The 27,135-nt window shown below is 34.0% G+C and overlaps 1 protein-coding gene across 2 annotated transcripts in view; it reads left to right on the top strand.

The window, feature by feature from the left end:
* Positions 1-27,135, top strand: part of SYT1 (synaptotagmin 1) — a 563,116-nt gene that overhangs the window by 185,224 nt on the left and 350,757 nt on the right. For both annotated transcript variants that reach the window (XM_046013429.1, XM_046013427.1), the window contains exon 2: positions 19,360-19,408. The gene's annotated coding sequence lies outside the window, so the exon portion shown is untranslated. The remainder of the gene's footprint in view (positions 1-19,359; positions 19,409-27,135) is intronic.

The following is a 27,135-nucleotide window of genomic DNA, read 5'->3' as shown; positions in this document are numbered from 1 at the left end:
TGGTGCCGTGTCATTTTTAAATGTAACTTATCCTAGAGAGAAAGCAGTCATTAGTTCTTTTCTTGGAGGTCCCAAGTTATGAATTATCACTGTAACCAGGAATTTAAATCTAACTTTTGACTTAGTTTCAGCGAGAACCTCAAAGGCCAAGAAGGAAATGACAGGTGATAAAACCTGGACATTCCAAAGCCAGAGGCTGAAATCTACATAGAACTTTTAGAAGCAATTTTTAAAGTTGGTTTGACAACCTCTCTCCTACCTGGATGACTAAAAGGGTAGAAGTAAGAAAAGCCTGATTGTTGGAAACTGAAGAATTCCCAGTACGCTTGGAGTCTTTATAGGGGAGAGATGAAGAAAGCATCCCTGTCTCACGAAAACTGAAGAATGGCACATTAAGGAAGCCATCTGGGAATCCTTGTCAACAACATACAGAGTCTGTGGGGCTCCACAGCTGATGCGTGACCTGAGCAGGAAAAGCCAAAAAGCAGGATTTTGTGACTGGCTCAGCCCTCAAATGCAGGGGCTTCAAAAAGAGGCTTCCTGGGAGCAATCTGGACCCACAGAGGTTGATGAGGCCAAGTATGGTGAGCGCTTCCTCTGGGACCAAATATTAATGAAACAGCCTTGAGTAGTTATTCTTAGTGACTTCTAAAATTTTTATGATTATATATTTTATAATTCATAATAGTCTATTACTACCTGTATTATTTCAGTCCTACAGAAGCATTACAATAATAGGAAAAACTCCCTTACACTCTACCAAGATTCTGCAATAGTTTATATTAATTTATGCCATTTGCTTTATCATTCCCTTTCTCTTTTCTCGATCAATCTCTCTCTCCATGCACATGCATACAGAGTTGTTTGTTTTACCACTTGCCTGTAGGCTGAAGACATCAGGACTTTTTACCCCTAAATATTTATGTGTATTTCCTAAGAATAAGCACATTTTCTTATATGTCCACAGCACCATTATCAATATCAGCAAATTTCTCACTGATACCATAGTATTACCTAATTTATAGCTACAATTGTTTCAAATGTTCCCGAGAAGACTGACTAGAAGGGCATCTTGGGGGCGCCTGGGTGGCTCAGTGGGTTAGAAGGGCATCCTGATCTCACAGAGGGGAAGAACTGATGATTTCCCAAAGATGGAGAGAGGAAGTATGAAGGACAAACAGATGAATATTCATAGGTCTCTAACCCAGTCTTGGGTGACTAGCAAAGATTCTAGGAAACTGGAGTTGGAGATCCAAAGGACTCATTCATGAAGAACAATTTAAAGGCTTATTTTCTGGGAAAGAGACAGCCAACACCACCTGGCCTACAAACAGCAAGGCAAAGGCGCCTCCTGTTTAAACTCAGAAGCAACTGCAGAACACAGGGCTGTGCCATTTTGGCTGGTAGAGATCATTCATACTCAGTGGCCAAGACTACATGCTGTATCATCATCCAAAACCAGAATTTTGCTCTACCTATACCATTTCTACCATTCTAGAGCCGCAGAAGTATTTATTCATTTAATAATCAAGTAGTAACTGCATGTCTACCTTGTAAATCCTGGACAAAGAATAAATTCCTGAACATTATTTTCAATATTCATTCATTCATTTATTCATGTATTCACTCAACAAATATTTAAAAGCTGTAAGAAGTATAGTGTGCCATACTTTCTAGGTGCTAAGAAGACATTATCTAACTAAAGTGGGCAAAATCCTTGCTCTCCTGCAAGTTACTTTCTAGGGTCCAGTCTGTGGTTCTTGTTGAATTTGAACTATTATCGTCGCAAGAAGATGCTGCAGTGATTTTTTTTTTTTTTATGTTGCGTGCTATAGTTTTTATGCTGTGGAGATTAAGGAAAGGATTTGGATCAGAGAATGACGCTAACAGAGAACTCAGTCCAGCTTTGTTCCCCTGTGGAGATGTATTGTCTTCTTGAAGTCCTGTTTGTTAGCTACATATTTTATTTAGTAAGAGCTCCAAGATAGTAGGCACTTAATCCTGCATTTATTCTGACCTTTTGACGGTCAACTGCAAGGCAGAACACTCTTATTTAAAATGCCCTTGAAAATATTTCCTTAGGCCTATAGAATTCATATTCAACAGCTAAGTCCCACATGTGTGTATGCTTATTAATTTTTGTGAACACCAACGATGAGTGTTGATTTTCTATCCAAAGTTCTATGAAAAGTTTTACCATTTGGGCAATTCTGATTTGTCTAGAAGTATGTTGACATGATACATGTATTAAACACTCAGGTCTGAATTCAGAAGAATTTTCTTCTGGAGGCAAAAAAAAAAAAAAAGAAAGAAAAAAAAAGAAAAAAGAAAAAGATCTGAGCTATCATTACTTTTACTTCAGTGGGAATCATGAGTCTCCTCAACATGATACCATTTTCTCAAAGCTGACTTTAAAAACTCTCAACCTCAAAGCCAAAATACAATGATATGTGTTAAACTTTATAAAAGCACTAGGAAAACTGGGAAATGATGCTTAAACTATATGAACCTTAGAGTTTCTAAAAGCTGTTTTCAGAATTATTAAAAACTAAGTTTAATAGCTTGCTTTGGGAACCTTATTTGAAATTCACAACTCTAGAGAGAAAATTCAGAGGTATACTTTGTATCAGACTCCTGGTTATTAATTTATAGAATAAAATTGTAATTTAGTTTCTTAATCATAGATACATATACACATGCACATACAACACACATGTGTATCATGTATAAACGCATTATGTATCTATTACATACATGTAAATGCTGTGTTTTATTCTTCAGTGTCACATATGTGTGTGTTTGGGTGTGTGAGAGCTTTTAAGTAAAAAGTGATAAAAAGGAGCACGTGGGTGTCTTGGATGTTTGGGTGGCTACCTTAGGCTCAGGTCATGATCTCAGCATCCTGGAATCGAGCCCCATGTAGGGCTCCAGCTTGGTGGGGAGTCTGCTTCTTCCCCCCTCCCTACCTCTCCCTCTGCTTATGCTCTGTCTGTCTGTCTGTCTGTCTCTCTCTCTCTCAAATGAATAAATAAAATCTTCCCCCAAAAGTGATTAAAAAACTGAACACAGAGGTTTTCAGTTTTTTTTTTAATACTACATACAACCTATGTAATGACTTTTTGAGCTTAGTATTACAGACACAACATACATTGTTGAAAATTTTATTTTGATTTTGCTAAAGAGAAGTCTGTCTGTATTTGAGAACACAACTGGTACAAAATGGATCTTCCTCCTCAGTATAAATATGAAATACCCAAGTAGATATTTGAAAAGACCCTTGAAATTTAAATGCATTTGGCATATTATAGCAAAGAATTACATCTTGAAGCTTGATTTGTTCATTTCATGCATCATTTATTTTAGTTGCTCACAATCTTTAAGGAAATACTACTTTTAACATTTCAGAATCATTTTCTCTTCTAACAGATTGACTACAGCAGTTTATGCTTCTGTTTTCACACTTTCAAGAAAGAAGAAAGTTAGTAACCCACTGAGAATAAGAATTAGATCTGTTCTTAAACATATTCTAAGTACACAGAGTTATTAGTATTTCCTGATCAAGGAACTAGTGTCCTCATTATAGAAAAGAGGAAGTGAAGATTCCGAGAAGTAATTGCATTCTATGGATGTTTAATGTATTTATCTATTGATCACTGGAAAAGTTGCCCATACTCATCCATGTAGGGGGTTTTTACCTGATAAGAAAATGCCATTCTTCAATTTTCAAAAAAAGACCATATTAAATAAAACACTTGGAATCACTTGATTTGCCTGGTTTTAGTTGTTAGAATATATTTAAAACTCTAGAATATATTTAAAACACAGCATTAGATAGTGATGTGTTCCTTTTAAATCTTTTAACCCTTTAAAATTATTTACACAGCAATCTAACCTAAATATTTGGAAAATGCTTTACTGAATCAAAGCAACTTATGTCCTTACTATTCTGCTGTTTCTTGAACATAAGCAGCTTTCCCCTTCCTGAAGGCATTGTGCTCTCCACCTGCAAGGTTCTTACCTGGATCCTTACACAGCTGGTTTTCTCATTTTACTCTACTCCCTGCTCAAATCTCTTTCCAGAGCTGACTTTTTGACCACCTTACCTAAAATAGCATCTTCTGTCTGCTTCCTGCTTAATTCTTTTAAGCCTTATCTGCCTATAGTTTTCCTTATAGCCATTATTATGACCTGGAGTTGAACTGATTCTCTTTATCGATTACATGAGAATAGGGAATTTGTGTCCTATAATATTAATCTCTCTGAACACTGCCTATTATATAACAGGTGTTCAAAAAATTAAAAAGGGGTATAAGCGGGATGTGTGTGTGTCTGTGTGTGAGAGAGAGAGAGAGCTCTGTTGAATGAATGTAAAAAGAAAGTTGAAAACCAAAAGATCTGGGCAAGTAACAACCACATACACTTGAAGTCAATTTATGATTAAATAATATCACACCCAAAATGACTGAAAAAATGGATTCCTTTTTGCTCAGAAGTAGAAAACACACTATGCTATAGATATTTTTAACTTGGAACAATAGATATGTGTTACTTAAAACACTGAAATAAGCTTTATTAAGATAAATTCTATTGCAGGGCACCTGGGTGGCTCAGTGGGTTAAAGCCTCTGCCTTCAGCTCAGGTCATGATCTCAGGGTCCCGAGATCGAGCCCCGCATCGGGCTCTCTGCTCCGTGGGGAGCCTGCTCTCTGCTCCTACCTCTCTGCCTATTTGTGATTTTTGTCAAATAAATAAATAAAATCTTTTAAAACAAAAGATAAGTTCTATTGCAACAGTTAATTTAAAGGTATACCATCACACTAATTATTTTGAATTTACTTTAAATAAATAGAGACCCAGCCATGAATTTGCATCAACCATTGGCCAAATGTTAATGGTCAATTGCCTGTCTGTGGATTGATGTATCTTCTAAAATAATCCCAGGCATTTGAACTTGTCTGTTTCTTTCTGAAGATATAGTATGAACTGACAAAGATTTCATTAGGATAAAGGAGCAAAAGAAGCATACTGAATATTACCAAATCTATAAGATGAGAATATTGTTTGCTTGCTTGTTCAAGGAATATTGTAGAAATATATGATTACTTTTATCATCTCAGGTTATCTCCATAAAAGCATGAGTTAGAAAACTTCAGAAAAATAATGCAGTTTGTTGACAAGCCACTTCAAGTTTCCTTTCTGTAGTTATTTGTGTTCTACTTGTCAGAACTTATCAGATATTTCCTCACTTCAATAGAAAAATACCCTTTTAAACATTATCCTCTTTTTTTTAATTTCTTTTTTTTGTGATGTTGAATTTTTTTTAATATTTTTATTATTTGACAGAGAGAAATCACAGCTAGGCAGAGAGGCAGGCAGAGAGAGAGGAGGAAGAAGGCAGGCTCCCTGCGGAGCAGAGAGCCCAATGTGGGGCTCCATCCCAGGACCCTGGGATCATGAGCCGAAGGCAGAGGCTTTAACCCACTAAGCCACCCAGGCGCCCCCCCCTTTTTTTTAATTTCTTTTCAGCGTAACAGTAGTCATTGTTTTTGCACCACACCCAGTGGTCCATTCTCATAGTTGTCTACTGAAATTTAAGTGTAAATGTGGTATGGTAATGTAATGCATGTTCCTGGCCACCCTAATGCTTTAGAGGTTCCAGATGCAAACACATGAAGATAAACTAGCATGGAGAGAGCTAATTGCTATTCATTTTTTCCACAGAGAGAAAATTAGAGCATACTTATTCATTGCATAGATTGTAAGCACCATGAGAGTAAAGTCCAAGTGTACACCCTGATCCCTTCTATCTACAGCATATTAGAACTACATCTGTCACAGGGTAACAATTCAATATATCTTTGTTAGGTTAAAAAACAAAAAATGAGTCTGTTTCAATGACCTCCCTCCCCGCACAAGAAGTATAAACCACTGCTTGCCATTTAGGTAGAACTGATAAATGATTAGTAATACAGTCTTATTTTTGTTCTAAAATGTGCCTGTTTTTCTGAACATGGTATTACAAAGCAATGAAATATATGAGCATGATAATTGTGTAATTGAATGAAGATTTTATAGTTTTCCTTAAGGAAAAACTACATTCTACCACTGACCTCTCAAGAGCAACAGAGTAGTTAGAGTGGGAATAAGAAATAGAAAATATATATATATAAGGGTTCCTTCCTTTCAGCATGGAATAATAATGGTTACAGATTTTTCTAAAGGCATTACTTCAAAGGAGTCTTTTATGTTGACAATAGTCACAAATGTTGCTTCTTCCTATATTCAGTGGTTGGAACATGACTCTCTTATTCAGGAAGCCGTACAAGAGATATTTGGATTGTGAAATCCTACATGGTAGTACGATACTTTCTCATCCCTAGGTAATTTTTACTAATGCAGATATCAATTATGCTTTCAAACTTTCCAATATTTTGCCCTTGTGTGTTATGGGTAGTGTAGATTGTTTTTGTTTTATAGCCTTTGTTAATGCATTTGTAGATTGCACTGAAAGAATCTGAGGAAATTACTCCATACATCAGCATTAACAGTGCAATATTTTAAATCTACATACTTTGCTAGTACACTGCACGGTACAAGCCAGTAAAGAAAAAAGAATAGGAGGCTAACATTGGATCTGGAAAGTTATAGGGCTAGAGCAAATATATTTTTGAATGCTTCTCGAAACTGAGCAACAGAAAAGGTAAAAAAAAAAAAAAAAATGGAAGATGAAACCAAACACGAACTCTCCCTTCTTCCAACCATCCAGATTTAGAAACATTCGCAACTCCTACTTGGTGATTATTTTAGCATGATTTTTAAAATCAGTAAAACTAAAATATTTTTTATGCATGTAATGCTATTCTAAAGCTAACAAACCTTGAATGAAGTTTTCTTTATACAGGTGTGTTAAGTGTGAACACAGGAGGTTACATGGTACTTGTATGTTAGTTAACTGATTATAACTGTAACAAAGTTTCCTTTAAGAAGTTGCATGGTAGGGCGCCTGGGTGGCTCAGTTGGTTAAGCGACTGCCTTCAGCTCAGGTCATGATCCCAGAGTCCTGGGATCGAGTCCTGCGTCGGGCTCCCTGCTCCTTGGAGAGTCTGCTTCTCCCTCTGACTTTCTCCCCTCTCATGCTCTCTCTCTCTCTCTAAAAAAAAAAAAAGAAGTTGCATGGTAACATTTTGCAAGTAAAGATAATTTTATAGCCAAGATAAGGCTCTTCTTTCTTACTCAACCATGTATACAGCAGTCACTTTAACTGATTGCTACACTATTTCTAACCATGGCACAGGATAAATTCTAATACACTTGAGTGCCATGATGTTTAATTTTTACATCAGACTTGCTTCACTGTCTATGCTTCCTTTTCTTTTTCCCTCTTGGGTATGGATTGTCAGTACCATATAGAACAAACTATAGGAAATTTTGTGACTCTTAATCAGGCAATGTCTTTCTCTTCAATGTATCATAAATTTCAGTGTTAAGAACACTTTCATGAAAAAATCAAACTTGTTATACTTTACATACTTCATAATATACTTTCTAAAATTTGCCTTACAATATCTTGCTACATTTTATTCAAATATTTTTGCGCTACAAATTAAAATCAAATATGACTAATCAAAAGAATATGACCAAATTGCTTTGTTATATTTATCTTCTGAGAAACTCAACTGATCTCTTGAGAAACCTGCATTTTCTCCTTGTCACCTTCGGCAATCTCATTCTAAGGTTTGCTGCAGTATGGTCCAGTCTACTTTTCCAGCCTTATTTCTCTCTCCTTCCAAGCTTGGCTTCTCTCCTGCCATACAAACTTATTTCCAAGAACCCAAAGATGACCAGTGTTTTTCCCTCCCATAAATTTCCCTCCATAACTTGTATCTCCAACAGAGACACTTGATAATAAAACTCATGCAAAGAATGGTCATCCTATAAATACCATATGCTATTAGGGCTTTTGCTACTCTGTGGGCTTTAGTTTGTATACATGGAGAACTCATCATAGTCTTCCTTGTTGAAGAGTTATGAGTGGATTCAATATCCTTTCTCTTCCCTAATTCTGGATTTGAAATTATCGAGAATAGAAATTCCTTCAGATTTCTCTTTTTTGTATGTGGAACAATGTTTGGCAAGTACTTTTCTCAAAGTATCCATCAGGAAAACATACTGAATATATATTAGGAAGGATTTGCATCAATTGCTTTGGTGAGGCCTTCACAGAATAAAAGAAACAAGGATAGCTGTTTAAATAGCTTGATGTTTAAATTAAGTGAAGTGATGTGATATTGTCAGCTGGACTTGGTCTTCAAAGTACAAGTACTTACATTTTCTTTAAATAATGACCAGATTCAGAGGATGCAGGTTGAGTTTCCTCAGGTGTATTCTATCTCCAGTAGTGTTGCCTTGGTTCTTATCTCTAATACCTATCAAATATACATATTCATTCTGAAATTCTACATGGTGTGTGCATGTATGTGTATATATTCTCTATGTATATGTACATACATACACACACACACAACAGAAAGAATAAAACATGCACAGTTAAGTCTAGAATAAACACCTAAAATTTAAGGATTTATTTACCTAAAATCAATTTCCTCAATTAAAATAATATTAATTGAAATAATAATCAAAATAGCATCATTTATGAGAATTAACTATTAATGCCACAATTATTTTATTCCTCCCATATTAAAAGTGTATTTTAAGAAATCAATATGAACAGTTTCTTTAGTTAAAATAGTATGTAATTTTTTATTATATACCTCTTGCAAATACTTCTAATCAATATTAAATAATGTAAAATTTGCTATTGTAGTAGATTATGCCTGATGTTAATTTATTTTCATGGCATTTGCCTCTTTTTAATAAAGGAGCATTAAAACCATGATATAGAAACAAACTCTTAGGATCATGAATAATCTGTTATAACTTAACAGAAAATTCAGTAGAATTTTTTGTTTTTGTTTTTGGCTTGAGTATTCCTAATTCTAGGAATTACTACCTGTTAGTAAGCTCTTACTAACCTGTTAGTAATCAGCTCTTACTACCTGTTAAGATGGTAATCCTTGTTAGTCCCCTAACTTAACAGAAAATTCAGTAGAATTTTTTGTTTTTGTTTTTGGCTTGAGTATTCCTAATTCTAGGAATTACTACCTGTTAGTAAGCTCTTACTAACCTGTTAGTAATCAGCTCTTACTACCTGTTAAGATGGTAATCCTTGTTAGTCCCCTATCATGTAACTTCCATACTAAATACATCACACAATTAACTCTGCCTTTTTTTCCCATAGACCTTAAAAGAAAAGCAAATGGGTACCTAAAAGGGACAGAGGCTAAAGTTTGAGGGATAACGGGTATATACCTGGGAGAGAGAAAAGGTAATCGTATAGAAGAATATATAATATTCTGCAGTCAGGCATTTCTGACATGGGAAATGTCTAGAGTATATGCCCTACATGGCAAAATATCTCCTTATCCCTTTTCCTTTCTAGTAAGGATCACAAAATTAATTTAATTATGTTAGCTTCATGTAAGTCTTTATGAAAATTGATCTAAATAAATGCCAAAGGAGATAATTAAAAACATTTTCATGTCTTACATAATAGCTAAACACTCTGCAACATCAAGTAACTTTTTCATTTGCATAGAAAAACCAAGCGCAGAGCTGGCATTAAGTCTGTCTACAAGTAACTGTAGCTCCACGATGCAACTACACCACCACAAATTGGCAAAGTACATTCTTAGTGAGAGGATGCTGTGTAGAGAAAGGAGACTGATCTGGGTTCTTCAAGAGTTTAGTTCAACAGTCATTTATGTAGAATCCCATATATGCCAGGAAATGTATTAAGCACTATGAACTAGAGGTTGGAAAACTTCCATTGACGTGGAGTTGGCAACAAAAAAACTTGAACATTAGAGTTTGAATTGGATAGAGTTATGATTTAGAATTTTAAAGACAAGGACCTTTCTTCTACTTCTTTTTATTCCACACAACTGTTAGAATAGTACTACAGAAAATATTTGTTGAGATTTGCCTGATTAGAGAGATGAAACTGTGACTTTACTTGGGTCCACCTTCAGTGTATTGACAGTAAGACTGGGATTGGCTTTCAACTAGGAAAAGGTCTATGTTTCCCATCAACCTCTACCAACCAAGTTTACTATTCTTAATATAATTAGCATTCTAATGATTTCACTATATTGATATTTTAGTTCATGATTGTTAGTAAAGTTAGAAATCCACATAGACTACATTAAATTCTGTTAAGGTGAATTATTATATGATTACTTCCTGATTCTCCCTATCTCAAGAATATGAAAATGGTTATAATAAAATCAGTTTCTTTTCAAAAATGACACTACCTTAAACTATAACTAAAGAGGAAATTACAATACTAGGGGCTTCTATGGCAAATACCACAATGACAGAACTGAGAAACAGTAAAATTTACTTGCTATTGTAATTCCAAATGAATTTGGAATTTCAAATTGAAGGTGGGTTTCTTCAGTTGAGTTTCCTATGAGAGGGTCCAAAACTAACCATTTTAATCCCTGTCTGGAGTCCTCCAAGGAGACTTGCCTAAGGAATTAGTTCTAAGAAATTAATCTTGATTATATTCTTTTTGTCAGAAAATTAGTTGCTATTCACAATGGACAAATGAAGGATTAAAGAATAAAAGCTGAGAAAACAACTCACTCGTGTTTTGCTTCACCTGTTCTGCTGTTATTTTATTCATTATAGCATTTCATGGATGACATAGAATCTTTTTCAAACCCAGGTTAAATAGTATCAATTTTTAAATGAAATTTTATTGAACTGTCACCTAAATATCTAGTCCTAATTGCTTTCTCTAATGAAAAATGTACTAGAACTTAACTATACATTACCCCTGTAATTTGATGGCTAGTCTCCGTTTTTATCTCACATATATTTAGAGTTTTTTAAAACATCTTTTGAATTCTCTGAATAAATTATGATTTTATAAGATTGTATTTTTGCTCATTTTAAGAAATAATATTTTTATCAGAATTAGATGGTTGGTTCTTGCTTATGGAAACTTCTTTCTTAGGCTCCATCCCCTTTGATCTTTTCTATTTATCAATTTGGTTTTACCTATTGATGAGGGAGTCTAATATTCAGAGTCTAATATTCTGAAACAATCTTCATATTCTCTTTCAGAATTGAAATCCCACTCTATTCTTTGAATTTCTTACCATCTACAGCTCTACACATCTAAGAACTAACTTCTAAATTGTTTCACTCAGTTTATTGTTGTTTTAATTTCTAGAGCTTTTGAAATTCAAGTGCTGTTCATTTAAAGAGTTGAAAGTACAACTATTTGCTTTATCTTGACTTTTGGGTTTTTAAGTCATCACATATCATCTTTTAGCCATCCCCATGGGATTTAGCTCTTAACTTAGACATTCAGTCAAATTTTGTAGGCTCTAATTAAGAGATGTATCTCTAGGCTTCCATGACCTCAGAGTTTCATTTCCTGCCTAATATAATTTTATGTGAATTACGTAGATGTTTAGAGTTAAAAATTATAAGACAAAGGTTTTCTACCTCTTACAAACATATCCTGGAGGTAATCTTATAATATTAAATCCTCATATGTAGATGAAACTGTTAGGTTGATTTGGGATTCTTTTGTTTAATGTAGGAATAATGATATTCAGGCAAAAGTTCCAGAAGTACTGATTAATTTTAAAAAGGTTACATGTTGAACATTTTTTGAAAAAGCTTCTATTTTTAAGGCTTCTTGTTCCTCTAAGATTAGATATATTCAATTACTTTTTTTGGTAAAGATTTTTTTAAAGATTTTATTTGTTTATTGGAGAGAGAGCGAGAGAAGTCATGAGTGGAGGGGTGGCTAGAGGGAGAAGCACTATCCCCAGTGAGCCAGAAGCCCCACCCAGCAAGCACGAATGGGGGGAGGGGCAGAGGGAAAGGGAGAAGCAGACTGCCTGCTGAGCAGGGAGCCCAAAGTGGGGCTCAGTCCCAGGACTTTAGAGTCATGACCTGAACCCAAGGCAGATGTTTTACTGAGCCACCTAGGAGCCCTTCAATTACTTTTTTTGAAACTGAAGACACCTCAATAAACTGACTAATCTAATCATTTCCTTATGCTAAGTATTGTGTTATCCCATTTTACAGATGAAGCCATTTAGATTACTTATTTGAATTGCTTCAGGGGTACACATTTAATAAGCGTTAATGAAATAGCTAGAAAATGGATTTTCTACCTTGTCAAATCTATTCCAACACTACAGAGACTTTGTTGCTAGGGGAAAACAGGATTTCAGTATACAAAGGACTGAATCTAGCTAGATCCTGGCTCCTCCACTTACTAACTCCAAAAAAGTTTTAACAACTACTTCACCATATCCTTGTAAATCTGAATGTGATAAACATATGCAGTCTGCTAAAGGCAGTTTATTAAAGAGCCATTCTAATTTTTATTTTTTTTAAATCATGCTGCATCTCCAGCAATAGGCATATAACCACCCACAAAGACTCTCTGAAGAGGGCAGTTTTCATGTGAATGTCAAGGTCCAGGATATCTATGAACCAATGTGTACTGTTTTTATTTGTACACCGCACATTTACTAACTAGAAAGAGATAAAGATGATGTCTTGGGAACAAGGCTTAACTAAGAAACTGCTTATTTTCTTTTTTATCTGTATGATTTTTCCCTACATGGATGTTAAATAGAGAAGACCCAGGACTACTCCTTAGTTGTGGTTTTGTCATACTTGGCTTTGAACTTCCAGCTTGGTACCTTCCCATAGTGCTGAACTAAACTCAGAACACAGCACAGCACTAAAGCTGAGGTACTCAGCATAGAACTATAAAAATGTCCACCCTATCCCAACATCTCCCACTTATTTGTCCCATGTCATTTTGCTGGGTTTGAATTTGCACCAAACCAAGGTTTAAATAAATTAAATGTTCTCCTTTAGCCTTAAATGTGTACATAGAATTGCTGCTACACTTTCCCCACCCAACCTCTAAAACTGGGAAATGTGAGTCAACTTAGTTTCATTTCTTGTAACAACACCCTCTGTCGCATTAGGAATTATTCAGTTTTTATAGTTACCTTGGAGCCCTTTATAAAGATATTTGGTGGGCTTCTGCTTTTTGTAAAACCAGCAATTATGTATCCACTTTATCTAAATATTCACAGTCTCCAGTTGTTGGAGGACTAGAGTTTGTACAGAAATCAAAACTCTCTGAAAATAGTCTGGTTCTTTTATGTTCTCTCTCTCTCTCTCTCTCTCGGACTTTCCTCCTCTTTTCTACCCCATCCTTCCTACAGAGACATAAGTTCTGTCATCACTGACACACCAGCTCTCTTAAAAGGGTATTGCAATTAGTAGTCTTACTTTCAGACAGAATTATAAGAAATATTCTGCTCTGGTCTGACAAAGCTGAGAACGTGATCCCTGCTCACCTCATCTCTGGATCATACTCAAATGATAAGCTTATTTCAGGTTGTAGCTTCCCATGCCCTTAAGGCTATTCAACTAGACCTTTCTATTTGAAGAATGGTATACCTTTCATCACCATGATTGGTCTTTGGTACTTCCTCCCCAAAATGCCTAGGGAAATAGCGTGATGAGAAGAGAACAAGGTAGGCACTTCATGGAAGTCTCAGGATCATCCACCATGCTTGATGTCCAAGTCATTTTTGGTAGCTGCCTATCAGCATTCCAGTCCATTTTCTGACCTCAGTGTATCATGCCCCTCTCCTTCCATTGACCAGTGTTCATTGAGCACCTAACTCATTTTGGGAAACGCCTTATTTTAGGGAAACACAAATGCAAAGCCGACAGCCACCTCCAGTTGTCAATTCAAAATCAGCATAGATGGAACTGAGGAAATAATGAGATCACATCGAAGTGAAAACTAAATTATGTCTTATAGAATATAAATGCTCAACAAGTTTGTAGAAAATAAAATGCATGAGGAAGCCAGTGTTAATTAGCGAAGGCTTCATGGAGGTGTAAGTAATTATGCCTGGTGGATCTTGAATTAAATAGGTCTTCATGGAATTATCTATAGATCCTAAGAGTTACTTCAGCTTTCTTTTCTCTAAGATAGGCAGTCCCAATTCTATGACCTTGTGGTAAAAGAATATTTATATAAACTCCTGCCATTTATGGCTTCTTTTGAATGCTCTCCACTTCTGTTTTACTTGAGGACTCTCAAGGTGGAAGGGAGTGTGTACAATCACTTTGATAATAACAAAAAGAACAGATAAAGTTCTCTACATCTGCATGCCTGTATCAATAGTACACATAAATGTCACTTCTAACATCAAAACCATAAATCACTTGCATTCTCTCTTCTATATTAAAGTCTCTTTCAGGGGGATTTATTTTCCATTACTTAAATCAATGCATTGCTCTTTCATTCATCTTCTCTATTTCTCTCCATTTCTCTTCATTTAAAACTCATATAAGGCTATTCTCTTCTACAAAAATGTTCACAGTTGCCCATTTTAATAAACAGAACCATATACAGAAATATTTAGATCTGGAAGGCACCTTGGAGAATTACCTTTTTCCACTGTCTCATTTCACAGCTGATAAAATTAGATTAAGTGATTTGTCTAAAGTCATACATTAGATAGAGGCAGAAGCAGACTAGGATTATAGGACACTAAATTTTATTTTTGTCAATATATAATTATTCATTCAGCAAACATTTATTCATGTGGCAAGCACTATTCTAGGGATTGGAAGCCAATATTCTGCTCCTGTACACTCTTGATTCTGTAAGATTCATTCTTCCTTAGGTGTGCTTTGAGTTTCTGCTCTACCTTTTATTTTAATAGTTTTATTTCTGCATGCTTTGATAGTGTCCTTATCTTTACTCATTCCCAATTAACTTCTCCGAGCTTCTCATTTAATTAATTCCCATCCTCGTTTTCAAGATACGAACTGGCTCTCCTGACTTAGCGCCATCCTGCCTCATTATCAGCCCCCCATTCTCAAATAATTATTTTGAATATAATGAAAATGTTAAACATGGCTGAACCCAGTATGTCATTATTGTAACTGACTGCCAACAAATGTTCATATGTTTCGACTTGTGTAATAAAGTGTCACAACAGAAAATGAGTAGACCCTTCATCCCTGTCCCCCTTTTCCAATCTCTGTTCGTAAACATTTGTTTCTATCATAATGAGGATAGGCTTGTCAAATTAATCCTCCTAAATGGATGTCAATGGTTCAACACAAAAAAAGAAAAAATAGAAATATTCCTTTGTCCTCAGTGCAGGGCAAAATATTTTGTCCTTCTACTTTTCTTTCAAGAAAAGTTCATATTCTGTATTACTGCCTTCCTACCATTCCTACCAGCAGCACCATAGGTACTAATAGTGACTGCATTTATTTGCAGAACACTCATTTGTTTACTTTATTAATTGATGTATTACTTTTCTTTTATTGCCTAATTCCGTTTTCCAGATAAATGTCACCATCTTTTACAGTTACATGCAAAATGAGACAATCTTGTGCTTAATCAACAAAATAACATAGCCATAGTTCAGTGAAATATTTTGTAAAGATACTGAAAAGTGGCAATTTATTTCTATTTTTTAAAGGTAGTTTTATAATCTTTTTGATAATGACCGTTTTTCTCTTTCATTAAAAACTCTCAAAAAAGTTCCAAGGATAGTATAAGAAGTTCTTATATGTGCTTTACCTAGGTTAACCAACTGCTAAGATTTTGTTCTGTACCATTTTCTCTATATTATTGTGTATATTCTATATATTGTATCTATACTATAATACTATATATGTATATATATACACACAGTTCATATATTTTTCCTAACTATTTAGGATTAGTTGGAGACCTGGTATGACTTATTCCAGTATTTTAGTGTATATTTCAGTATAATTCCTAAGAACAGGACATTTTTTTTTTTACACAGAACAGTTATCAAACGCATCATCTAACTCATAGCCCCTTGTCAAATTTCTTCTATTATAACATTAATGTTCTTTTTTTTTAAAGATTTTATTTATTTGACAGAGAAAGAGATCACAAGTAGGCAGAGAGGCAAGCAGAGAGGGAGGGGGAAGCAGTCTCCCCGCTGAGCAGAGAGCTGGATGTGAGGTTTAATAGCTAATCATTTTTGTCCTATTGGTCCAGGATCTGATCTAGAATCACATGACATATTTAAGTGTCATGCAATGTTTTATTTTAGTGTTAAAATCTTGAATTCAGTCACTAATGACCAGGATCGTGTTTCTTTTTAAAGTAATCTCTGCTTCCTGACTGCTGTTCCAAGAATAAGAATTTAAGCCAAAAGATGTCTAACAAAATCCCTTAGGATTAGTGATATCTGTGTTGAGGAAATGACACATCAACTTTGTAACTACTTTCTAACCACAAGTTTTGGCATTTCAATAGGAAGAAGTCCAAGGAAAAGAACTCCGAGTTTATCTGTAATTTGCAGTTTAGAAATTTTGATGCCATTCCAGTTGACCTGGGGCAAAGGGATAACGTTTACAAATGGCCATTCTGCAAGGATTCGCAGCACATACTTTAAATCTAACCCTAAATAAATATTTAGGTTAGTGATAGGTTAGTAAAAGCTCCATTTGAACCAATATTTTCATCAAAATGAAATATTTGAGATATTTTAAACAAAGTTTGGATATAAACATTAGCTATTTGTCATTCCTCAAACTGAATCCTTTTGAAAAAAAAATACAATGGTGCATTTTTAAATATTGAACATAAAAATGAATACAAATGGTGCCCTCCTCCCACAAAACAAAGATTTGTAATATTTATGCCTAAAGCATACAGTGTTTTGCTTAATTCTGTAAATAGAATTATGATTAGGGCCTCAAGGTATAGCGGTTTAATTTCTAGCTGTTGTCAAGCAAAAGTAATCCCTAGGTCTCAGTTATTTTTTTTTTTCTCCATGTCAGGCCTGCTTCTGAAAGTGGATTAAAAAACATGAAAGTGTCATCAGATTTATTGACTATGAATGCTCATACTGTTTTGTGAAAAATACATAAACCTACCTAAAAAGATTCATCTTTTTTTGAAGCATCATATAAACACACCAAAGCACCAAGTCTCAATACCAGGAAACTGTCCAAATCAGACCTACTGATACCAATTACGTTACTGAAAAGCCAGATAGTTTGCAGAAAGTGCAAAACCATCCTGTGCTATTTTCACTTTTTTCTTCTAAAATAGAGATGTTTATACATGCAAGAGACAGAAATTAACTACCAGAAAAATATGATGCACATCCATATTCAGTGCAGAGATTAAAAGTAAAACAGTTGTTTGTCCCCTACCGTAGAACAGGCTTGCCCATCCATCCTTGTGATAGATGTGTGTGCAAGTCCAAAATGAAATCAAATCCCTGCAGATGGCTCATAAGTCATATAAACTGTTTAATCCTTCCCCAACGGGAAGCCAACCCCTTGGTAAGTCTTAGTGTACAATAAATACAATGTCAAATATTCTCTTAGTTTTGTGGTAGAAAACCTTCGTTTATTGCAGCAGGTGCCCTCGCCCCCAAGAGCTCTATGTCACTCTGGTTCCTTAGCATGTGCACTCATTGAATTTGGTTGTAGTTTTTGTTTTAGTAAGAAAAGTGTCAGTAGATGGAAACTATATATAAAAATCTTATCTAAAATTGATTGTGGCTCAAAGTCATATTTTAAGAGTCAGTCGGGCCAATCTAAATGCATTTTTACAGTGCTCTTTCTAATGGCTTTTACTAGAAAACGGTTGAGTTTCAAGCAGAAAATGAAAGCAGACCTTGGAGGCTTAAGCATTGAACAGATGCAGTAAATGCAGCTTTGGAAATATAGCTGTCACTTCAGATCTTTTATGCTGAGTACCCATATGTGCCAATTGCCAGAGCTGCTAGCATTTTATCTGTGTAGTTCTGCTGAAACTGGACACTGTAAGAACTCTTAAAAACAGAATAACATGCCTATTATGAACCTATTTCTAAATATTTCATTTTTTCTTGGTTTTCATTGTACCTAAATTTTTTGAAGACTAAAACTGATGAGAACTTACATAAAAAGGTACTTGTCTCTAGCACTATGAAATTTTTTCATTTGTGAGTTGCTAACTTGTCAAAAAAAATCAGAAATTCTTGACATCTTTATTACATTAAAGCAATTCCTGATATTGACTCGGAAGGATTTTATTTTCTTACTCCCTAAACTAAAAGTTGTACCTTTTTTTAATGCAGTGATATGAGATTATTTTTATATCTTATTATATGAGATTATAGTCTATATATATATACATATATATATATGTATATATATATACACTATAATATACATATATATATATATGTATATATATATATACACACACACACACACACACACACACACGACCCTTGAACACCATGGGTTTGAACTGCATGGGTACACTTTAATCTGTGGATTTTTTTTTTTTAAAGATTTTATTTATTCATTTGACAGAGAGAGGTCACAAGTAGACAGAGAGGCAGGCAGAGAGAGAGAGGGAAGCAGGCTCGCCGCTGAGCAGAGAGCCCGATGCGGGACTCGATCCCAAGACCTTGAGATCATGACCCGAGCCGAAGGCAGCGGCCTAACCCACTGAGCCACCCAGGCGCCCCTAATCTGTGGATTTTTAAAATATATGTATACACTATTGTATTGTACTGTCAATGCATTTTCTCAACATTTCTTTTCTCTAGCTTACTTTATTCTAAGAATGCAGTATATAATATACAAAATCGACTGTTGATGTTATCGGGAAGGCTTCTGGTCAACAGTAGGCTGTTAGTCAAGTTTGGTGGGAGTCAGAGGGCATACAAGGATTTCTGATTGTAAGGGGGGGTGTCAGTGCCCTTCACCCCCACATTGTTCAAGGGTGAACTGTAATCATATCAATACTAAACATAGCACCATGTGCTTAATTGGGTAATAATTATATAATTTTTATATGATTCTTTTTAATAATGTAATATTCTCTAAAATGTCTACCTAGATTAGTATTATATCATTTTCAAGTTGAAAAACTATACCAGAAACATAATTAACTTGTCACAAAAATGAGTGTATAAACTACTCACAGAATCTTAATCTCTAATACTTGAAACCAACTTCAAAATCCATATGTACTTATCATATACTATATATAATAAATATACATAATATTACGTTGTATTGTATATATATATACACACATATATACATATATATCAAGATTTCTAAGTAGAAATACTAAGTAATAAAGTTAATCAGTTATAATTATGACAATCTGAAATGACACTGAACTATGTAGTCAACTAACGAGTGCATATGTTGTTTTCCTTTTAGAGAAAAAGAATCTGAAAGGACAAAATACCCCAGAATTCCTAACAGAACAGTAAGTACTTTCATCATATAAGACTATTACATTCTCTACATCTATACCTATAACATTCTATAAAATCAGAGGATCTTTCGAATTTCTTTTACAGAAATATCCACCTTTCTATTTTCTAAGATAAGAGATTAATATAGTAAGCAAATGGAGCCTTCTAAAGCTAAATCCCAATTTAATGGAGTAAACTGAAAATAATCTATCCTATAATCCTCTTAAATAAGAGGGCAAGGTAATTCTTGTGATACATCTATGTGACAGAAATGTTTATGCTGATTCCACCATATCTTCTGACTAGCATCGTATCATTTTAAATTCTAAAGAAGAAAAAATTAAGTAAAATTTCATCAAAGTGTCTCCCGTCCTATGTGTGTGCTAGAAAATTTATTCATTTTGAACAAAATCTGAAACAGAATCAAGATGCTTGTTTTGTTTATAGTCATTAAATTAGAATTACCAAGAAAAATGGCAACCATCTGTAGGCTTTAAATCTATACTATAATCTCATTAGTACATTTCTTTCTAATCTCCTCACAACTTAACTACAACATGTTTTTCTTTACATAGCTATTAATTGATAGTAATAATTTCTTTCCTAAATATGTTTCTGTGAAACAAATATTTTTGATACCATTTCTTATGTTAGAATTGGTAACATTATGATTTCCTAGGTACAAACAATTATAAATTTTAAATACATGAAGGTGGAAAAGTCCATGTTGATGAACCATGTTATATCACTTTAATGCCATAATTGTCTTGAAATGAGTTTGCAAATTCACTTCCAGGTTGAATTTTTAAATGATCATTGATCATTTAAATGAGTCATAGATATTTGTTTACATTCTTCATACAAAAACCAGGTAATATTTACCATACCCCCTCACAATTTTTTAGTCAACTTATAATTTCACTGTGAAGAGCCAACAATGGCTGTTTTTTCTGATCTATCCTTAAGTGATTTTATTATGCAGGTGTGACTTATATAACTTGCTTGATTTGAATTGTACTTTTCATAATTATATTGAAATAGGATTTAGTATGGCATCCTTTGGAGAGAATCAATTCAAGTAATGAGGTCTTTGCTCATTCAGAATAATCCTAGGGAAAATAACATATATATTTCCAAGGAAGAAATGATGCATTTTCTTGGTGTGTTTTGCACTTTGTGGTAGTTCTTCTTTTTAGCCTTTGTATTTTATTTAACAAGGACATGCTTAATGACTCACAAATAACTGTAAGGGAAAATGACTATCTCTAGCCCAAATTTAAAAGGCATAGTTTATGCCTTAATGATTTTATAAAATATTTACAAAGAGAAATACTCTGAATTACAATAATATTGTCAAAACATTAGAAGTATTTAATATAGGTCTCATCTTCCAAGGAGTTCATGACTTAAGTATGTCAGTACATAATGTAAAGTATGATATAAAGTGAAGACATTGGATAATGTAGTGACTATTTTTCTTGACTTTATAGAATATGTGTCTGTGTTGCAAGCTCATGAATAATAAGTTTGTACAATCTGTATTTAAATCAAGCCTTATTAATTGAAAATTTTTAGCATAGGAAAACCATACAAACCTATAATTTTGCCTCCAAGCCCATAGCTGAAGAACAATTTGGTAATTGATTAGAATTTTACAAATTATCTTTAGAGTTACATTGCACTTATATTTCACAAAAGTTTTTGTGCTTAAGATAAGAAAAATAAGGAAAGGACCAGTGAAAATTTTAAAATAGTAATTTTCCTCTGGATGACTGAACACTCAGTGGTACTTTCAAGTACTCTAAGGGTCAGTTCTCTATAGACTGAATTAATACACTGGATAATAATAATAACTGAGAGGATGCATTAAAATAACATTCAGATGCTCAGGCATGCTTCTCAGAAACTATTCACATTATTTTAGATCTGCTAAACCTCTCTAAATACTACAGGGAGTTGATGTTCTCACTCAAAGCATGATTATTATTAACAATCTCTCTTTCCTGATATACCAAATAGAACAAGAAGTTTTCTGAAGAAGTGTCCTAAGAGAAAATAGATTTTAGCTAGGAAAGTATTCTGTGATTCACTAGTAAATAAATATTATTTGCAAATGCCCCTCACGACTTCCAATTAGTCAAACTCTTCTCCCTTTGAAGTAACAAGTTCTTACAATCAAAAAGTAGCATTGGCAGTATAGTGGTGAGCATAGCTGCCTTCCAAAAAGTAGAGGGGTGTGTGTGTGTGTGTGTGTGTGTGTGATAGTAGCATGGAGTTAAGAAAAAATGCATGTATCTGGTGTACTATGTTCATTTTACAGACATTACTTCCTCTAATATCCTCATTTATAAAGAGCCAGATAAGTCAACTCATTTATCCAAGCTCTCTTATCTAGTGACAGAATCAAGAGAAATTCTGAATTAATTAACTATCCACTATCTTTTTTTGCCTGCCATATTAACTATGAAAGTACTTCTGTAAAAATTGAGGGTCTCTGATTGGTTCAAGAAACTTGCTCTCAAAGCTTAATTTTTTTTCAACTAAAACACTATCTGCCTATAACTATATCTTGATACAACTCATTTAAATGATGTTTATGGTAGAAAGAATTATATACACAGAGAGAATCTAAGTTTGAGTCTTGGCTTCACCCAACTCCCCCTCTCATAGTGAGGAGTCCTGGAGCATATGGGGAGATCACACAGCTAAAAAACTACCACATCATCATCATCATCATCATCATCATCATCAATAACAATAATACATACATACAATCTGTCATCAGCAATAGTTAAGCAATTACCTCTTTGATGCTCTGTTTTCTTATCTGGGTAATGGGGTGGGGGGAAATGCCAAGTCTACTTCCTAAGACTTTCTGAGATCAAATTAGGTACATGAGTGTGTAGTGATGTTTAATTACAAATTTTGGTTATTATATGATTATGGAAAACCTTTTATTGCTGTAAAAAGAACTTCCTTTTCTATGAAAATTTGCCTTTGTTGTTCTGGGAATCCAATAAATTATTTTACAACAGTGTATTGATGATGAAACTAAAATTGTTGATTGCTGTCTCTTCTAGATAATGGTCCTCCAGAAAAATAATGGTCCTCCAGAAAGAAAGTTCCCTTTCCTTGAATCTATCTATAATTTACCCTTCATCCTGATTAGCTTTTTCATCCATAGGCCTAAGATGAGTTCTTATATAAAATAAGGAGAGTTAAGAAAGTAAAAGGTACATTTTGGGGGTTCTTTGTCTATGTCAGATGCTCTACTAATCATATAATGACATTTCATTTAGTTATCAAAAGAATATTTCTGATGTTATCACAGTGTTGTAGATAAATGAAAATGAGAACTGAAATTTTTTTTTAAAGATTTTATTTATTTATTTGACAGAGAGAGAGGTCACAAATAGGCAGAAGGCAGGCAGAGAGAGAGGAGGAAGCAGGCTCCCTGCAGAGCAGAGAGCCCGATGCGGGGCTCGATCCCAGGACCCTGAGATCATGACCTGAGCCGAAGGCAGCGGCTTAATCCACTGAGCCACCCAGGCGCCCCGAGAACTGAAATTTTTATAAAGTTAGTCTAATTAGTAGGCAACAGAACTACCATTTGAACTCAGGTCTGATTACCCCTTTCCAGGTTATCACTCTTAACTAAACACATCACAATTGGTGAAGGGAAGGCATAGTGCATTTTCCTATATGAATGATGGCATGGTGAGAAGAGATAAAACTAAAGAATAGATCTTTTTAGAATGTGATTGGTCTATGTAAAATATTTGATGCACATATAATATCACTTTTCTTTATCACTTATCAATAAACATTAAATTGAATCATGCAGAGTTGTTCTTCAGATGCTAAAATTAAACCAGGGTAGGAGAATTTAATTATTTAAGACAACTATCCTTAGAAAAAGTAGAAGCAAAGTTGAAACGGATAATAGCCGTAAGTATAAAAGCTCAGCTAAAGGAAAATAATTATATTCATTTATTTTATAAAGGATATTACCACAAAATGGATGCTTATAATTTGTATTTACTAGATACTTTATGCTTACTACATTATCTGGATTTATTTCCTTTAAGTTTTGGCACTATTTTGGAAATTCTTTCATTTATTTATTCTTTATTTTTTATTTAATAGTTGCTGTTGAGTACCTACTTTATACATTTTCCCAAGTGTTGGGGATACAGGAGTGAACAAAGCATAGCCTCTGTCATCAAGTTAGCTTATAGTTAGTATGACTATAAATACTGGACTATTCACTTTATATAGATAATAATAGTACTTTGGCTTATAATAATAGACTATCTTTTTAAGATATTCATGTGATTAATCATCATTATGTTTTTATTTAACAAATGATTGACAATCTTGTCACTTTCTTTGGGCAACTGGGTAAAATGGGTTTTCCACAATGATTATTTATGCTAAGGCTAAAACAGATCAGATTTCATCACTTAGGTACTTCTGAGGATACTAAAGAATGATAACTCACTTTGTGTTCAAATTCCAGCTTCACTACTTAGTAACTATGGGATGTAAAGCTATTTAGTAGACTTCTAGATGTCTTAATTTCTTCAGTGAGTCATTTGAAATAGTGTTACTTTGTTGATGGTAGGTACTATATAAAGTTAGCTACTATATATTAAGGAGGACATGTATTGTATGGAGCACTGGGTGTTATACACAAACAGTGAATCACGAACACTACATCAAAAACTAATGATGGACTATATAGTGCCTAGCCTAACAATAAAAAAAGTTAGCTAATACAATTATTGATAGAATTCTGTCCATTATTTCTAGAAACAATCTGATTTGGATACTCCCATTGATATTTGTCTTTATTTTGTTCTGAAAACTTTATCATCTCTCATGACTCTAAAATATAACTTGTACAGTTATGAAAGAGAGAAAGTAGAATAATATTTAAAACCATGATCTTAAAGCATATCATGTAAAGTCTCCAGTTAACAAAAGGTTAAAATGAATGATTTAGCTATCTGAATAATTTATGCTAATCTTGATCTGCTCTAACATTCTGATTTATTCACTTATTTGTCTGTACCAGGTCATTATTTTAGGTTGCATTATTTATTTTTGTAATTTAGAGCAGTGGCAGTGGACAAAGAGCTACATTCAAGTTCTATTTCTGCCACATTGTGACTATATGACCTCAGGAAGACAATTTGACCTCTTTTCCTCAATGTCCTTATCTATAAAAATGAAGATGATAAATCATATTTTATAGGTTTATACAAAATTCCATGCATGTTAATTACATGTTTATTACAGAAGTTTGCAAATAGTAATAATAACATTATAAGCAAATAGTAATTTGTTTGTTATATCTGCTACAAAGGATATCTCCTTTGAAATATTAAGGGGGCATCCTTTTAAAATTATAAAACATACACAAGTCTACAAAGAATAGAGGAAAGCAAGTGTGGCAGAAGAAAGAAGAGATGTGGAGGATGTTTAGAAATCTTAAATGCACAAACCATAAATGACTCTTAATCTCACAAAACAAACTGGGGGTTGCTGGGGGGAGGTGGGATTGGGAGAGGGGGAGGGGGCTATGGACATTGGGGAGGGGAGGCGAACCATAAGAGACTATGGACTCTGAAAAACAACCTGAGGGTTTTGAAGGGTCAGGGGTGGGAGGTTGGGGAACAGGTGGTGGGTAATAGGGAGGGCACGTTTTGCATGGAGCACTGGGTGTTGTGCAAAAAGAATGAATACTGTTACACTGAAAAAATAAATAAAATGAAAAAAATAAATAAATAAATAAATAAAATGGGAAAAAAAGAAATCTTAAATGCAAGATAAAATTTGGTTTTGATACAGTAGAATGTAGATATGCTCTGGGAGGGGTCCACCATGAGCCCTCTCCTTGAGGACCTCTTCCCCCTTAAAGCAAATACTAAAATTAGACATGGTCTATGGCATGATTCCTCTTCACAGAGGTTAAAAGGAAGACTTGAGACATATTTTGACAGTCCTCATGGCCCTAGAGGTAAGCTGAATCAGTCTGCATTATCATGTATAGATTACCAAAAAGGCTTTCTACCCTAACATGAAATTACTTACTTCAGAATCACGAATGGGGTCATTTTCTTGGAGAAAATAAACCTAACCAAACTATAGGTTCAATAGGCTTCCAGAAAAAAAATATATTCAACATATTTTATTATATAAACCGTTTTATATGTATCCTTTTTATATATCCATTTTATATGTATCCATTTTATATATCCTTTATAAAACTATAAAGGATAGTTTTATGCCACTGCATGGCAAAATGATAGATTCTCCTTTCAAAATATTAAATAAAAATTTGTATATGATATCTGAAATTGAAATCACAAGATTTATTTTTTTCACCAAGGAAACCTTAGAAAACAAAATTGCTCATTTTGCTGATTTCCCTATGGTAAAGAATATTTTATGAATTTTTTCTTCAGTTTACTTCAATTATTTTCTGTTATATATCTTTTATTTTAATTGTCTTTGTTGTTTAAGTCACTCTTTTGCAAATACCATAAAGATTCTCTTTACAATACTAACATGGAATATCAGTAGTAATACCACTCCCTCTTTTAATGTCAAATCTTGTTCTGCCTCTAAACATAAGCATATCCCAATCTTAGTAATAACCATTTGTATGTCAGCAAAATGTAATTTACAGTAAATATCTTATCATTTTTCTCCTCTTTAAAATTTAATCTTTATATAAACTGCAGACAATTTTCTGTTCTAAAATACAAAAAATCTGGTTCAGCATATGTTCCATTGTACATTTGAGCAACTTCTGTCCTGGTATTATGTTTGCTTAACCCTGATATTGTTTTTATTCTCTACTTCCAAAAAAATCCTGCCAAAATCTGTGTTTATGAATTGGTACAAAATGTTTTGGAGTAAGGAAATAATGTCTCCAAACGAATGCTCAAAATGCATTTGTTTTGATACCTCAATGACCCCCAAAGCGATATTACTGAATTTTCAACAGTCCGAAATGTCTTGTAAGAAATAACTCTTAGCACCAGTTTTGCAAGTTGCTCAGGGTTTTTGCTTATCCATTTTATGTTTGCATCGAGCATAGACACAATTTGCTATAACCTTTCCTGGGAAGTTATTTATTTTTTATTAGGAATGTAATGTTTGAACTCTGAAAGATTTAGCCTTGGATTTTCCTTCACTTTGGGACTGTAAAATACTTTTTTCTAATTTTAGAGACAATTTTCTTAATGCCTTCAAATTATGTCTTAGACCATTACATATATGCTGGTATTTACTTATTTATTTACCTGAATTAGGTCTGTTAACATAATTCTAGAAAAGTGGGTTTGTGTAATTGTATAATTATTAATGTACCCATTAGTTTCAATTATGGTAGGATTTGCACAATTATCAATATGTTTTAAAGATTTTATTTATTTGACAGAGAGAAATCACAAGAGAGGCAGGCAGAGAGAGAGGAAGGGAAGCAGGCTCTCCGCTGAGCAGAGAGCCCGATGTGGGAGTCTATCCCAGGACCCTGAGATCATGACCTGAGCCGAAGGCAGCGGCTTAACCCACTGAGCCCCCCAGGCACCCCTATCAATATGTTTTACAAAGGCAAAGCCAAATTTGTCATTGAGACAATGAAAATAATAGAGAAAATACAGGCAGTCCTCAACCTATGAAAGGGTTATCGAACAAGATACATTTTAAGATTTTTTTCTTTCCAGTT

This window comes from Meles meles, chromosome 7, assembly GCF_922984935.1.
Source record: "Meles meles chromosome 7, mMelMel3.1 paternal haplotype, whole genome shotgun sequence".
NCBI lineage: Eukaryota > Metazoa > Chordata > Mammalia > Carnivora > Mustelidae > Meles > Meles meles.
This window is presented reverse-complemented; position numbering and strand designations above follow the sequence as displayed.